Genomic DNA, 13,066 nt, shown 5'->3' on the forward strand with positions numbered 1-13,066 from the left:
GGGTGTTTGAGGGAATGTATAGAGTCCAAATTATTGACCAGAACCCAAACAAGATGCACCTGTTTTCTTGGGACCTTAGGGTTGCTGGCCTCTTGTTTTCCCAGCCTGTCTTCTGCGGGAGGGGCCTGCCGCACTGTTACTTAGGCAACCCTGTTTGGGCGGAGTTGCCCTGCACCCCTGTGGCAGGGGATGGGCTCAGTGGGAATCAGTCTTTGGGGCTTTTATTCTCTGGCACCTTTCCCTGGCGGCTTTCCACGTCTCTTCTGCGAGTCAGAGCAGAAGAGACCATTTCCAACCTGCCTCAGAGCAGAGAGACCTCAGGCTGTTCTTCAGTGAGCTCTCCAGGCCATACCGTCTCCGTTTCTGTCCCTGCTGCTATAAACTGCAGCGTCCTGGGTTGTGCGCCCCTCCGCAGTGCTCCCAGTTCTGCCTCCAGGTCAGGGCACATCACTGCCCTTTGTGCTTCTAAAACCAACAGTCGGTCCCAGTTCGTGCGCATGCGTGCGACTCCGCCGCTTGGGGTCCCGTCCCAGGGACTGCAGTTCGACCGTGCGCGACTCTGCTGCTAGGCGTTTCCACCCGGAGGTTGCCGTTCACCGGTGGGACCCCAGCGCACCAGGTTTCCCTCTCGGAGGCTGCAGTTTGCGTGCGCGCGACTGTCGCTCCGGGTTTCTGTCCGGGCGGCTGCAGATCGCGGGCGTGCGACCCCGCTGGTCCCGTTTTCAACCCCAGGGGGCTGCCCTAAAGTCCTTTCCCAACGCTACCGGTCTGCGAGCCTGTGTCCGTCAGCAGCGCGCGAGGCTGTCGCTCACCGGCGGTGTAGGATCCCCATGTCCAGGCACCCTCCCACTGCTGTTTATCCTCCGATATCTGCCCGCAGAATCACGGCTCTCCGCTTTGTACCTCAAAACCAACTGCCTGTGATATTCTGTTTGTAGTGATCCAGATCTTCTTACATCTCAGGCTGGTTTCGTGGGTGCTCAGAGTGGTCTGGTAGATATCCAGCTCAATTCCGGGGACCAGTTGTAATAGGGTCCCCTACTCCTCCGCCATCTTTCCCGCCTCCTAGAATACAGTTTAATAAAAACTTTAGAATAACACATATATGTGTGAAAAATACAACTTAAATTATAATTCCCAATGTAAATGCTGTTTTCAAACACGGTTAAATGTTTCACTGCAAAATGTGAATGTCTTCATTTGATAATTGCTAAGACTCCTTATAGCTCAAAAATTCTAAGGCTTCTTTGGTTTCAATCACAGTTCATAGATGATTTGGGGATAATGATGTTACTTGCAGTTTCCTCTCTATGCAATTTTCTCTGTGTGCAGTGTTCATGTGATTTTGAAGATGAGCTGACTTTGGTGTCTGTCATCCCAGTGGAGTTCCTAGGAACATGGGATGTGGTTCTTCTGTGGATTCTGTCAGTGCTCATGTCCTGCCAACAACCATGACAAGGTTGCCCATGTGGTCTTCATGGTGACAGAAAGAACTGAGGAAAAGGAATGAACCTGCTTAGCTGCTTCTTGTATTCAGCTGTGTTGATGATTTATGGACTAAATTGAATAATTGCCACAGCTTACCCAACTCCTCTTCATTCCTTTATGAGTTTCATGGAAACATTCTTCTAACACATTGTGTTTTGTTATTCAATTCTATGCTTTCTGGGAAGTATGTAAGAATACTTTTTTTTTTTTTAATCTCTTATTCATTCAGGGTTCATTTACATTTTCTTTATTTAAATTCAAGTTAGTTAACATATAGTGCAGTATTGGTTTTAGGAGTAGAATTTAGTGATTCATCACTTACATATAACACCCAGTGTTCATCCCAACAAGTGCCCTCCCTAATGCCCCATCACCCATTTAGCCCATCTCCCTACACAACTCCTGTCCAGCAACCCTCAGTTTGTTCTCTTTAGTTAAGAGTATCTTACAGTTTGCCTCCCTGTTTTTCTCATTTTATTTTTCCTTCCCTTCCCTATGTTCATCTGTTTTATTTCTTAAATTCCACTTATGAGTGAAATCATATGATATTTATCTTTCTCTGAATCACTTATTTCACTTAGCATAATACCCTCTAGTTCCATCCACGTCATTGCAAATGGCAAGATTTCATTCTTTTTGATGGCTGAGTAATATTCCATTGTATATTTACACCACTACTACTTTATCCATTCATCTGTTAATGGACATCTGGGCTCTTTCCCTATTTCGGCTATTACAGACATCGCTGCTATAAACTTTGGGGCACATGTGCCCCTTCAAATCACTATGTTTGTATCCTTTGGATAAATACCTAGTAGTGTAATTGCTGGGTTTTAGGGTAGTTCTATTTTTAACTTTTTGAGGAACCTCCATATTGTTTTCCAGAGTGGCTGTACCAGTTTGCATTCCCACCAACAGTGCAAAAACATTCCCCTTTCTCTGCATCCTCACCAACCTCTGTCATTTCCTGACTCATTAATTTTAGCCATTCTGACTGGTGAGAGGTGGTATTGCATTGTGGTTTTGATTTGTATTTCCCTGTTGCTGAATGATGTTGAGCATTTTTCATGTGTCTGTTGGCCATTTGTATGTCTTCTTTGGAGAAATGTCTGTTCATGTCTTCCACCCATTTCTTAACGGGATTATTTATTTTATGGGTGTTGATTTTGATGAGTTTTTATAGATTCTGGATTCTGAGTTTTTATAGATTCTGGACTAGCCCTTTATCCAATATGTCATTTGCAAATATCTTCTCCCATTCCATCAGTTGCCTTTTAGTTTTGTTGATTGTTTCTTTCACTGTGCAGAGGTTTTTTATCTTTATGAGTTCCCAATAGTTCATTTTTGCTTTTGTTTCCCTTGCCTCTGGAAATGTGTCTAGCAAGAAGTTGCCATGGCTGATATCAAAGAGGTTGCTGCCTGTTTTCTCCTGTAGGATTTTGATGGTTTCCTGTCTTAAATTTAGGTCTTTCATCCATTTTGAATTTATTTTTGTGTATGGTCTAAGGAAGTGGTCCAGTTTCATTCTTCTGCATGTAGCTGTCTAGTTTTCCCAACAGCCTTTGTTGAAGAGACTGTCTTTTTTCCATTGGATATTCTTTCCTGATTTATTGAAGATTAGTTGACCATATAGTTGTGAGTCAATTTCTGGGTTCTCTACTCTGTTCCATTGATCTATGTGTCTGTTTTTGTGCCAGTACCATACTGTTTTGGTGACTACAGCTTTGCAATACAGCTTGTATTGATGCCTCCCACTTTGCTTTTCTTTTTCAACATTACTTTGGCTATTCAGGGACTATTCAGGGACTTTTCTGGTTCCATGCACATTTTAGGATTGTTTGTTCTAGTTCTGTGAAAATTGCTGGTGTTATTTTGATCAGGATTGCATTGAATGTGTAGATTGCTTTGGGTAATACAGACAGTTTAACATTTGTTCTTCCAATCTATGAGCAAGGAATGTTTTCCACTTCTTTGTGTTTTCTTCAGTTTCTTTCATAAGTGTTCTATAATTTTCAGTGTACAGATTTTTACCTCTTTAACCAAAGAGGTTTATTACTAGGTATCTTATAATTTTTGGTGTAATTATAAATGAGATCAATTCCTTGATTTCTCTTTCTGCTGCTTCATTATTGGTGTATAGAAATGCAACAGATTTCTGTACATTGATTTTATATCCTGTGACTTTGCTGAATTCATGTATCAGTTCTAGCAATTTTTTGGTGGAGTGTCTTGGGTTTTCTACATAGAGTATTATGTCATCTGTGAAGAGTGAAAGTTTTGCTTCTTTCTTGCTGATTTGGATGCCTTATATTTCTTTTTGTTGTCTGATTGCTGAGGCTAGGACTTCCCATACTATGTTGAACAACAGTGGTGAGAGTGAACATCCCTGTCATGTTCCTGATCTTAGTGGAAAAGCCCTCAGTTTATCCCTATTGAAGGTGATATTAGCTGTGCATCTCTCATATATGGCCTTTATGATGTTGAGGTATGTTCCTTCTATCCCACTTTCTTGAGGGTTTTTATCAAGAAAGGATGCTGTATTTTGTCTAATGCTTTTTCTGCATCTATTGAGAGGATCATATGGTTCTTATCCTTTCTTTTATTAATGTGGTGTATCATGTTGATTGATTTGTGGGTATTGAACCACCCCTGCAGCCCCATGAATAAATCCCACTTGATCGTGGTGAATGATTCTTTTAATGTACTATTGGATTTGATTTTGCTAGTATTTTGTTGAGGATTTTTGCATCCATGTTCATCAGGGATATTGGCCTGCAATTTCCTTTTTTGGTGGGGTCTTTGTCTGGTTTTGGAATCACGGTAATGCTGGCCTTATAGAATGAGTTTGGTAGTTTTCCTTCCATTTCTATTTTTTAATACAGTTTGAGAAGAATAGGTATTAACTCTTCTTGATTTTTTTTTAAAGATTTTATTTATGTTTTGAGAGAGAGAGAGACAGTGAGAGAGGGAACACAAGCAGGGGCAGTGGAAGAGGGAGAAGCAGGCTTCCCACTGAGCAGGGAGCCCGACGCGGGGCTCGATTCCAGGACTCTGGGGTCATGACCTGAGCCGAAGGCAGATGCTTAACAACTGAGCCACCCAGGTGCTCCTTAACTCTTCTTTAAATGTTTGGCAGAATTCCCCTGGGAAGCCATCTGGCCCTGGACTTTTGTTTGTTGGGAGGTTTTTGATTACTCCTTCAATTTTTTCTCCGGTTATGGGTCTGTTTAAATTTTCTATTTCTTTCTGTTTCAGTTTTGGTAGTTTATGTTTCTAGGAATTTCTCCATTTCTTTCAGATTGCTTAACTTGCTGGCATATAATTGCTCATAATATTCTCTTATAATTGTATTTCTTTGGTTTTGGTTGTGATCTCTCCTCTTTCATTCATAATTTTATTTAGTTGTGTCCTTTCTCTTTTCTTTTTGATAAGTCTGCCTAGGGATTTATCAATTTTGTTAATTCTTTCAAGGAATCAGCTCCTAGTTTTTTCGATCTGTTCTACTGTTTTTTTAAATTTCTATATCATTTATTTCTGCTCTAAACATAATTATATCCCTTCTTCTGCTGGTTTTAGGCTTTATTTGCTGTTCTTTTTCCAGCTTCTTTAGGTGTAAGGTTAGGTTGTGTATTTGAGAGTTTCCTTGCTTCTTGAGGAAGGCCTGTATTGCTATGTACTTCCTCTTATGACTGCCTCTACTGCATCCCAAAGGTTTTGAACTGTTGTATTTTCATTTTCATTTGCTTCCATGTATTTTTAAATTTTTTCTTTAATTTCCTAGTTAACCCATTCATTCTTTAGTTGGATGTTCTTTAATTTCCATGTATTTGTGGCCTTTCCAGTTTTTTTCTTGTGGTTGACTTCAAGTTTCAGAGCATTGTGGTCTGAAAAATATGCCTCATATGATCTCAATCTTTGTGTACTGGTTGAGGCCTGATTTCTGACTCAGTATGTGATCTATTCTGGAGAATGTTCCATGTGCATTAAAAAAGAATAGATACTCTACAGCTTTGGGATGAAATGTTCTGAGTGTATCTGTTATTCCATCTGGTCCGGTGCATCATTCAAAGCCATTGTTTCCTTGATGGTCTTCTGCTTAGATGATCTGTCCATTGCTGTGAATTGAGTGTTAAAGTCTCCTACTATAACTGTATTATTATCAATGAGTTTCTTTTTTTAATTTATTTTTTAAAAGATTTTATTTATTTATTTGACAGAGAGAGCGAGAGAGCGAGAGAGCGAGAGAGGGATTACAAGCAGAGGGAGTAGGAGAGGGAGAAGCAGGCTTCCTGTTGATCAGAGAGCCTGATGTGGGGCTCAATCCCAGGACCCTGGAATCATGACTTGAGCCAAAGGCAGACACTTAATGACTGAGCCACCCAGGTGCCCCTATCAATGAGTTTCTTTAAGTTTGTTATTAATTGATTTATATATTTGGCTGCTCCCAAGTTGGGGGTATAAATATTTACAATTGTTAGATCTTCTTGTTGTATAGACCCCTTTATTATGATATAGTGCCCTTTTTCATCTCATTGCAATCTTTGATTTAAAATCTAGTTTGTCTGATATAACTATGGCTACTCCAGCTTTCTTTTGATGTCCATTAGCATGATAGATGGTTCTCCACTCCCTCACATTCAACATGGAGGTGTCTTTGGGTATAAAACGTGTCTCTTATAAGCAGCATATTGATGGGCCTTGTTTTTTTTTTATTCATTCTGATAACCTATATCTTTTGATTGGAGCATTTAGTCCATTTACATTCAGAGTAATTGTTGATAGATATGAATTTAGTGTCATTGTATTACCTGTAAAGTCACTATTCCTATAGATTGTCTCTGTTCCTTTCTAGTCTTTGTTGCTTTTGGTCTCTCTTTCCCACTCAAAGAGTCCCCTTTAATGTTTCTTACAGAGCTGATTTAGTGTTCATGAAGTCCTTTAGTTTTTGCTTGCCTTGGAAGCTCTTTATCTCTCCTTCTATTCTGAAATACATCTTTGCTGGATATGATATTCTTGGCTGCATATTTTTCCCATTTAGCATGTTGAATATATCATTCCACTTTCTTCTGGCCTGCCAAGTTTCTGTGGACAGATCTGCTTCTGACCTTATCTGTCTACTCTATAAGTTAAGGGCTTTTTGTCCCTAGCTGCTTTCCAAATTCTCTCTTTGTCTTTGTATTTTGCAAATTTCACAATGATATGTGTTGTTGTTGACCTGTTTTTGTTAATTTTGAGGGGGGTTCTCTGTGCCTCTTGGACTTGAACGCCTGTTTCCTTCCCCAGATTAAGGAAGTTGTCAGCTATAATTTGTTCAAAAATACCTTTTGCCCCCCTTTTCCATTCTTCTTCTTCTGGGACTCCTATAATAGGGATATTATTGTGCTTTGTGGAATTGCTGAGTTCCTTAAGTCTGTATTCATGATCTAATAGTTTTCTTGTCCTCTTCTTTTTAGCTTCATTATTTTCCATGATTTTATTTTCTATATCACCTATTCTCTTCTCTGTTTCTTTCAACCTCATTGTGACTGCATCCAGTCAGTTTTGCATTTCAGTTACAGCATTTTTTTATTTTGGCCTGACTAGTTTTTAGGTCTTCTATTTCTGCAGCAAGGGTTTCTCTGGTGTCTCCCATGCTTCTTTCAAGCCCAGCTAGTATTCTTATGACTGTTGTTCTAAAGCCTCATTCAGATATATTGCTTATGTCTGTTTTGAGCAAATCCCTGGCTGTGATTTCTTCTTGATCTTTCTTTTGGGGAGAATTCCTCTATCTTGTCATTATGTTTAATTTTCTGTTTTTTTTGTGTGTTATGAAAGCTTATGTTTCCCGCTCCTGAGAGTAATACTATATTAAGAAGGGGTCATACACTGTCCAGGGCCTGGTGCTTCAGGAAGTGTTTCTGGTGTATGCTGTGCACCCTGCTGTTGTGTTTTGGCTACTCTTTCCCATAGGTCAGTCCTCTGCAGAGTTCCTCCTTGTTTGCAGTGGAGAGTATCTGGACCTTTAACTAGGTGTGCTTTGATTTGTTTGTTAAGATAAGCCTGATTTTTTTTTTTAAAAAAGCAGTCTGATCTAAAAAAACAAGAAAAGGAAACAAACAAACCAACAGATGAACAAAAACTATAAGCCTTATTCCAAAGAAAAAAGAAAAGAAAAGAAAAAAAAAAGAATGCCTGGTCCTATTTCCACCAAAACTGAAGCTGATGCTTTGGAGTACTCTATGATCAGTAGACTTGGCACATGCAGGGGGCCTGTGTTGGTCTTCTGAGGGAGAGGCCCGCTGCACTGGCTCACAGTCAGACCTGCCCTAGTAAAGATGCCCCTATCAGGTGCAGGGGAATGGGGTTTGGTGTAAGAAACTCCAGCATCTGCTGGAGGTGCTGTGTTTCTCTCTGAAGTCTGACTGTCCTGGAGGTTGGGAGGAGAGGAGGCACATGGAAGATGGTGTCACCCTGCCCTTTCATTCCTGGGGAGGGGAACTTTTGGCCACTGCTGTTCAGGAGGCCCTCACAGAAAAACAAAGAATCTCTCCTCCTGTGTCCCAGGCTTTCATCAGTTTCTGCCCTCAACCTGTCTATGCCCAGGCCGTGGGCACGCCTGGTACCACAGTTCTGTGTTTTATTTTTGGCTGGTGGCTGGGATTCAAATATTCCAAATCTTAAAGGACCCAGCAAGGTGTGGACCTACTCCCCTCTTCTGGAGGAGAACCTCACAGTGCTGCTCCCAACCCCCATTCTGTCCCAGTAAAGTACAGGTGCCTAGAGTCTATGGTGAAGCACAGTGAACAGCTTTGACCAGGTTATCTGCCCTCTGTGTGTGCCTCTGTCCCCTGCTATTGAACGGCTGCTCAGTGGCACCCAGTGGGCCTTTTGTCTTGGAGAGGAAATATACTCTCTTCCAAATGTGCTCCAGGAAGGGGAATGTTCTCTTCCTCTGTGACCTAGGGGATTCCCACACCATGGCATCTTGCACAAACCCTACATGCTGCTCTTTCTCTTACTCTTTTCCTCTCTCCCTGACTTCTCTCCACTGAAAGGGCTCCCAGCCCTCTGCAGCACCCAAGCTTTTCTCTCCTCCAATTCACATCTTGGAACCTCACATCTGCCATGTTCTTTCCCTCTAGTTGTGCAGATTGTTTTCTTAATCCTCAGATTGATTTCCTAGTTGTTCAAAATGATTTGAAGCAAGCCCAGGGTCCCCCTACAACTCTGCCATCTTAACTCCTCTTCCTCATTTACATTTTTTAAGGAATACTTTTCCTACAGTTTCCTAGTTTGTTAATTCTGAGAATTCTCCTATAATCCTTATTTTGGACCCAGTCAGCATAGAGGAAATAATATGTTATCTTTCATATAAATAGGTCATTTTAGTTGTTGTTTAGAAATTATTTCCTCTTATTTTATGCTACAGTATGTAGTGTGGGTTTTGCATTGCATAAAAACTACTGTTATTAAAATTAATTTAGTCTTATTTCTCTTTTAGAATGGGCTATCTAAAGATTTCTGACAAATATTCATTTGAAAACAAAACAGAACAAAACAACTATTTTTCTGTTTCCATGCTACACCCTAGAGAACAACACAGCTACTGTTTTGTCCCATGACAAATATACTGTAAGCAGTATATATATATATATATATATATATATATATATATATATAGACCCAAATATGAGCTAGTATCTCTTGTAGTTGTCCAGATGAAATATTACTCCTGTAATTGAAAGATATTTTGTTTGCTGTGAAATAATCTGAGCAAAATGATTGAAGATGAAAAGATTTGGGTGCAGAATTTGTGTTAGAAGTTATGAGAACATGATCATCATAAGATGTAGCATGGCTTCTCACACTAGCTTTTTCATACCTTTCCAAATCTTGCTAAAGCTTTATTGCTGGACCTTGTTTTATTGTGTTCATCCAATTACAGATAGCATGCTCATTTAATAAACTTTTAAATTTGTGCCCACCCTAAGGGGATGCTTAATAATTGGGATTTGGTAATGTTTATCTGACTGGAAATGTAGGCATCATGTCAATGAAAGCTATAAATTTATTTTAATGTGGAATAAAAATTTTAAAATCTAAATTAAAAAGTTCATAGAGTTTCAGAAAAGTTTTCCTTTCATAAGACCTGGGTATCTGGCCCTTACTTTGTCTTTGATCATTTATGTGCCTGAAATGGTCACTTCACTTTGTTGGGTCTCAGTTTCTTCTTCTGTCAAAGTAAGGGTTGTGACTAGATTTATTTTTGTGTCTCTTTGTCTCCAAAATTCTCTCTTAAAAGGGATAGTGGAATCCATACAAAGCACAGATTAAAAGAATCCTGATCTTGGCTCCCCCATGTGACTCCTGTGCAATTCCCTCCTTTGAGTGTGAGCAGGACTGTGGCTTGCTTCTAATAAATAGAATATGCTGATGGGATGTCACTCCCTTGGTTCAGTTAGATTGTACAGAATAGTTGATGGGATGTCATTCTCATGACTACATCAATCTATGTAAGACTCCATTTTAACAGACTGGAGGAAGATTCCCCTGCTGGCCTCCAAGAAGTGAGCTGCCATGTTTGGCAGGGCCACCAGGCAAGGAGCTGTGAGCAGCCTCCAGTAGCTGAGAGTGACCTCCAGCTGATAGCCAACAGAAAACTTCATTCTTATAATCGCAAGGAACTATGATTCTTCCAACATTTATTTCTGTGAACTTGGAATAAGACTCCTTGTTCTAGAAAGAAATGCAGCTTGACTGACACCTTGATTACAGCCTATGATACCCTGAGCAGGATCAGCTTAGCCATGCTGGGACTCCTGACCTACTAAAGCTGTCAGATAATGGATGCGTACAGAGAGTTCCTTATATTCCTCACCCAGTTTCTTTTTTCCTTAATGTTATCATGTTGTATTATTGTGGTCCATTTAATAAAACTAAGAAATCAACATCCATCCACTACTATTAACTAAACTCTAGTCTTTCTTCAGATTGTGGTAGTTTTTCTATTAATGCCCTTTTACTGCTCCAGAATCCAATATAGGACTCTACATTTAGTTGTGATGTTCCTCTCCTATCCTGAAATCTGGGACAGTTTATCATTTTTTTTTCTTGATTTGATCATTTTGAGGAGTGCTGATCAGCTATTTTGTGCAATGTCCTTCAATTTGGGCTTGTGTGATGTTTTTCTCATCATTGGACATGGATTATAGATTTATGGAAAGAATAATCAGAAAAATTTGGAGTGATGGAAATATTCTATATTTTTTATGTGGTGATGGTACATGGGTGAATACATTTGTCAAAACTCATTAAACTGTGGCATATAGGGGTGCCTGGGTGGCTCAGATGGTTAAGCGTCTACCTTCGGCTCAGGTCATGATCCCAGGGTCCTGGGATCGAGTCCCACATCGGGCTCCCTGCTCCTTGGGAGCCTGCTTCTCCCTCTGCCTCTCTCTCTCTCTCTGTCTCTCATGAATAAATAAATAAAATCTTAAAAAAAAATTAAAAAAAAAACCTGTGGCATATAAATGAGTACATATGATTGTAGGCAAATCATACTTGAAGAAGCTTTTGACAACAGATATTTTATACATATATATACACACACATAAACCAATAAAAAATCCAGTTAAATAATATTCAGTTGGTTCTTAATTGCAAGACTCCCAGAACCTTTAAGATTCTTTTTTTTGTATATTATATTTATTATATATTCCTATAATAAAGCTAGAGAAAATGTTAAGAAAATCCTAACATACATTCACAGTATTGTACTTACTGAAAAAAAAATCCAGATATAAGTAGACCCATGCAGCTCAAAGGTCAACTGTATTGTGTGCTGTGATCCTACCTAATAGCTAAACTATTTCAGAGTCATGTTGCTAACAGTTTGAAATCACTGTTGTAATCTCAACCCTCCTGGCTGTTTTCTTTTCTTTTTTTTTTTATTATGTTATGTTAATCACCATACATTACATCATTAGTTTTTGATGTAGTAGAACCTTTAAGATTCTAATATACTAATGCTTCTTGTGAGTCTGTAAGCATTAAACATCTTATGCAGCATTTCCAAACTTTTTCTAACTATGAGATCCTTTTTCTAGCACCTCATAGTATCTGAAACACAGATTGGGAAATGCTGGTTTAAGAAAATTATATTTGCATTTATAAGAAAAATAACAAAAGCCTGGAGAGTTGTTCAGTTTTTCTACTATGGTCAGCCAAAGACTGGGAAAATGTTTTTGTCTATCCAAGTGGAAATACCTTAGGGTGTGTCATATTACTGTATCTGTGAGTGTGGAAAAGGAATAACATTTGAGAGCTGGAACATACTTCTCACTTAATCTAATTATCTATGTATACATGTTATTGCCACACATTATCTTTGAAGCTATTTGGAAACAAGTAGGATGAAGGACTTCAAAGGATGGATGGATGAATTCAGTCCCTCTTGCAGCCACAGCTGCTGAAGAAGTTGGGGGTCCTTTACCCTTTGTTATTTCTGACTACTTGAGGTCCCAGAGCTATATGGGTTTTGTACAGGCCTTAGGATGCTGTAGCCAGTGGCTGAGGACCTGAGTGATGTCCCTTCCCTTACAAGTGGGAAGAAGCAAGTGGGGCAATGCTGAGCTCTGGAGGGAGTACTACCACCCCAGGATTACCCCCATCATATAGTTGTTTTTTTATGTGGTTCCATGGCTGACCACAAAAAGTTATCTACTCACAAAACAAGGCTACCTGTGTCTCTGTGTGCTCAAATGGTTCCCTGTTTGGAAACTGAATTCATGGGTGAAATAGCATTAGTTGATTTAGCTTTAGAAGAAAGACGTTCTTATCTTGAGTTCTGTTTTGATACCTTGACGAGACTTACAGGAAGGTTATGATGTATGACTTGTGTCACATGATTCTTGGGTCATGTTCATAATTATATTGATAAAATAAACATTCCTTGCATATGCAGTTCCATTATGCACCTAAATATTGAGACATTATTGAATACTTTCAAGTTTTTTTCATAGGCTTCAGACCCAAAGTCTGCAATAGTAATGATTTATAATCTTTTTTTTTTTAAGATTTTATTTATTTATCTGACAGAGAGAGAGACAGGAGAGAGAGAACACAAGTAGGGGGAGTGGGAGAGAGAGAAGCAGGCTTCCCGCTGAGCGGGGAGCCCGATGCAGGGCTCAATCCCAGGACCTTGGGATCATGACTTGAGCCGAAGGCAGCCACTTAACCGACTGAGCCACCCAGGCACCCCAAAGCAAAGCGCCCGAACAGGGACTTGAACCCTGGACCCTCAGATTAAAAGTCTGATGCTCTACCGACTGAGCTATCCGGGCAATGATTTATAATCTTTGGAGAGGCTGTACATGTTAAAAGTATTCAATTATGTTTGCTACTTCTTGGCCAGTTCTGTTTCTCAAGACATAGCCAAGTGTGGTCCAGATAACCATGGTTAAGGCCTAGGTATCCATGGACCAGTGCCTGGAACTGAAGTCCTGGATGGGGCAGGTTTGGAACACACCCAGCCTTAGACACTGAGCAAAAGTCTAGTCTGGAAACTGGATGTGGTATTTTAAAAGGATGGTGCATCAGG

The 13,066-nt window shown here is 39.8% G+C and overlaps 1 non-coding gene across 1 annotated transcript; it reads right to left on the bottom strand.

Annotated features, from left to right (window-relative positions):
• Nucleotides 1-12,736: 12,736 nt before the first annotated feature.
• On the bottom strand, nucleotides 12,737-12,809 carry TRNAK-UUU (transfer RNA lysine (anticodon UUU)). Its single transcript has one exon. It is a non-coding gene; the product is annotated as a tRNA-Lys (tRNA).
• Nucleotides 12,810-13,066: the final 257 nt, after the last annotated feature.

This window comes from Leptonychotes weddellii, chromosome 13 (genome assembly GCF_054177405.1).
Source record: "Leptonychotes weddellii isolate Sample4059 chromosome 13, ASM5417740v2, whole genome shotgun sequence".
In the NCBI taxonomy this organism is placed as follows: Eukaryota; Metazoa; Chordata; class Mammalia; order Carnivora; family Phocidae; genus Leptonychotes; species Leptonychotes weddellii.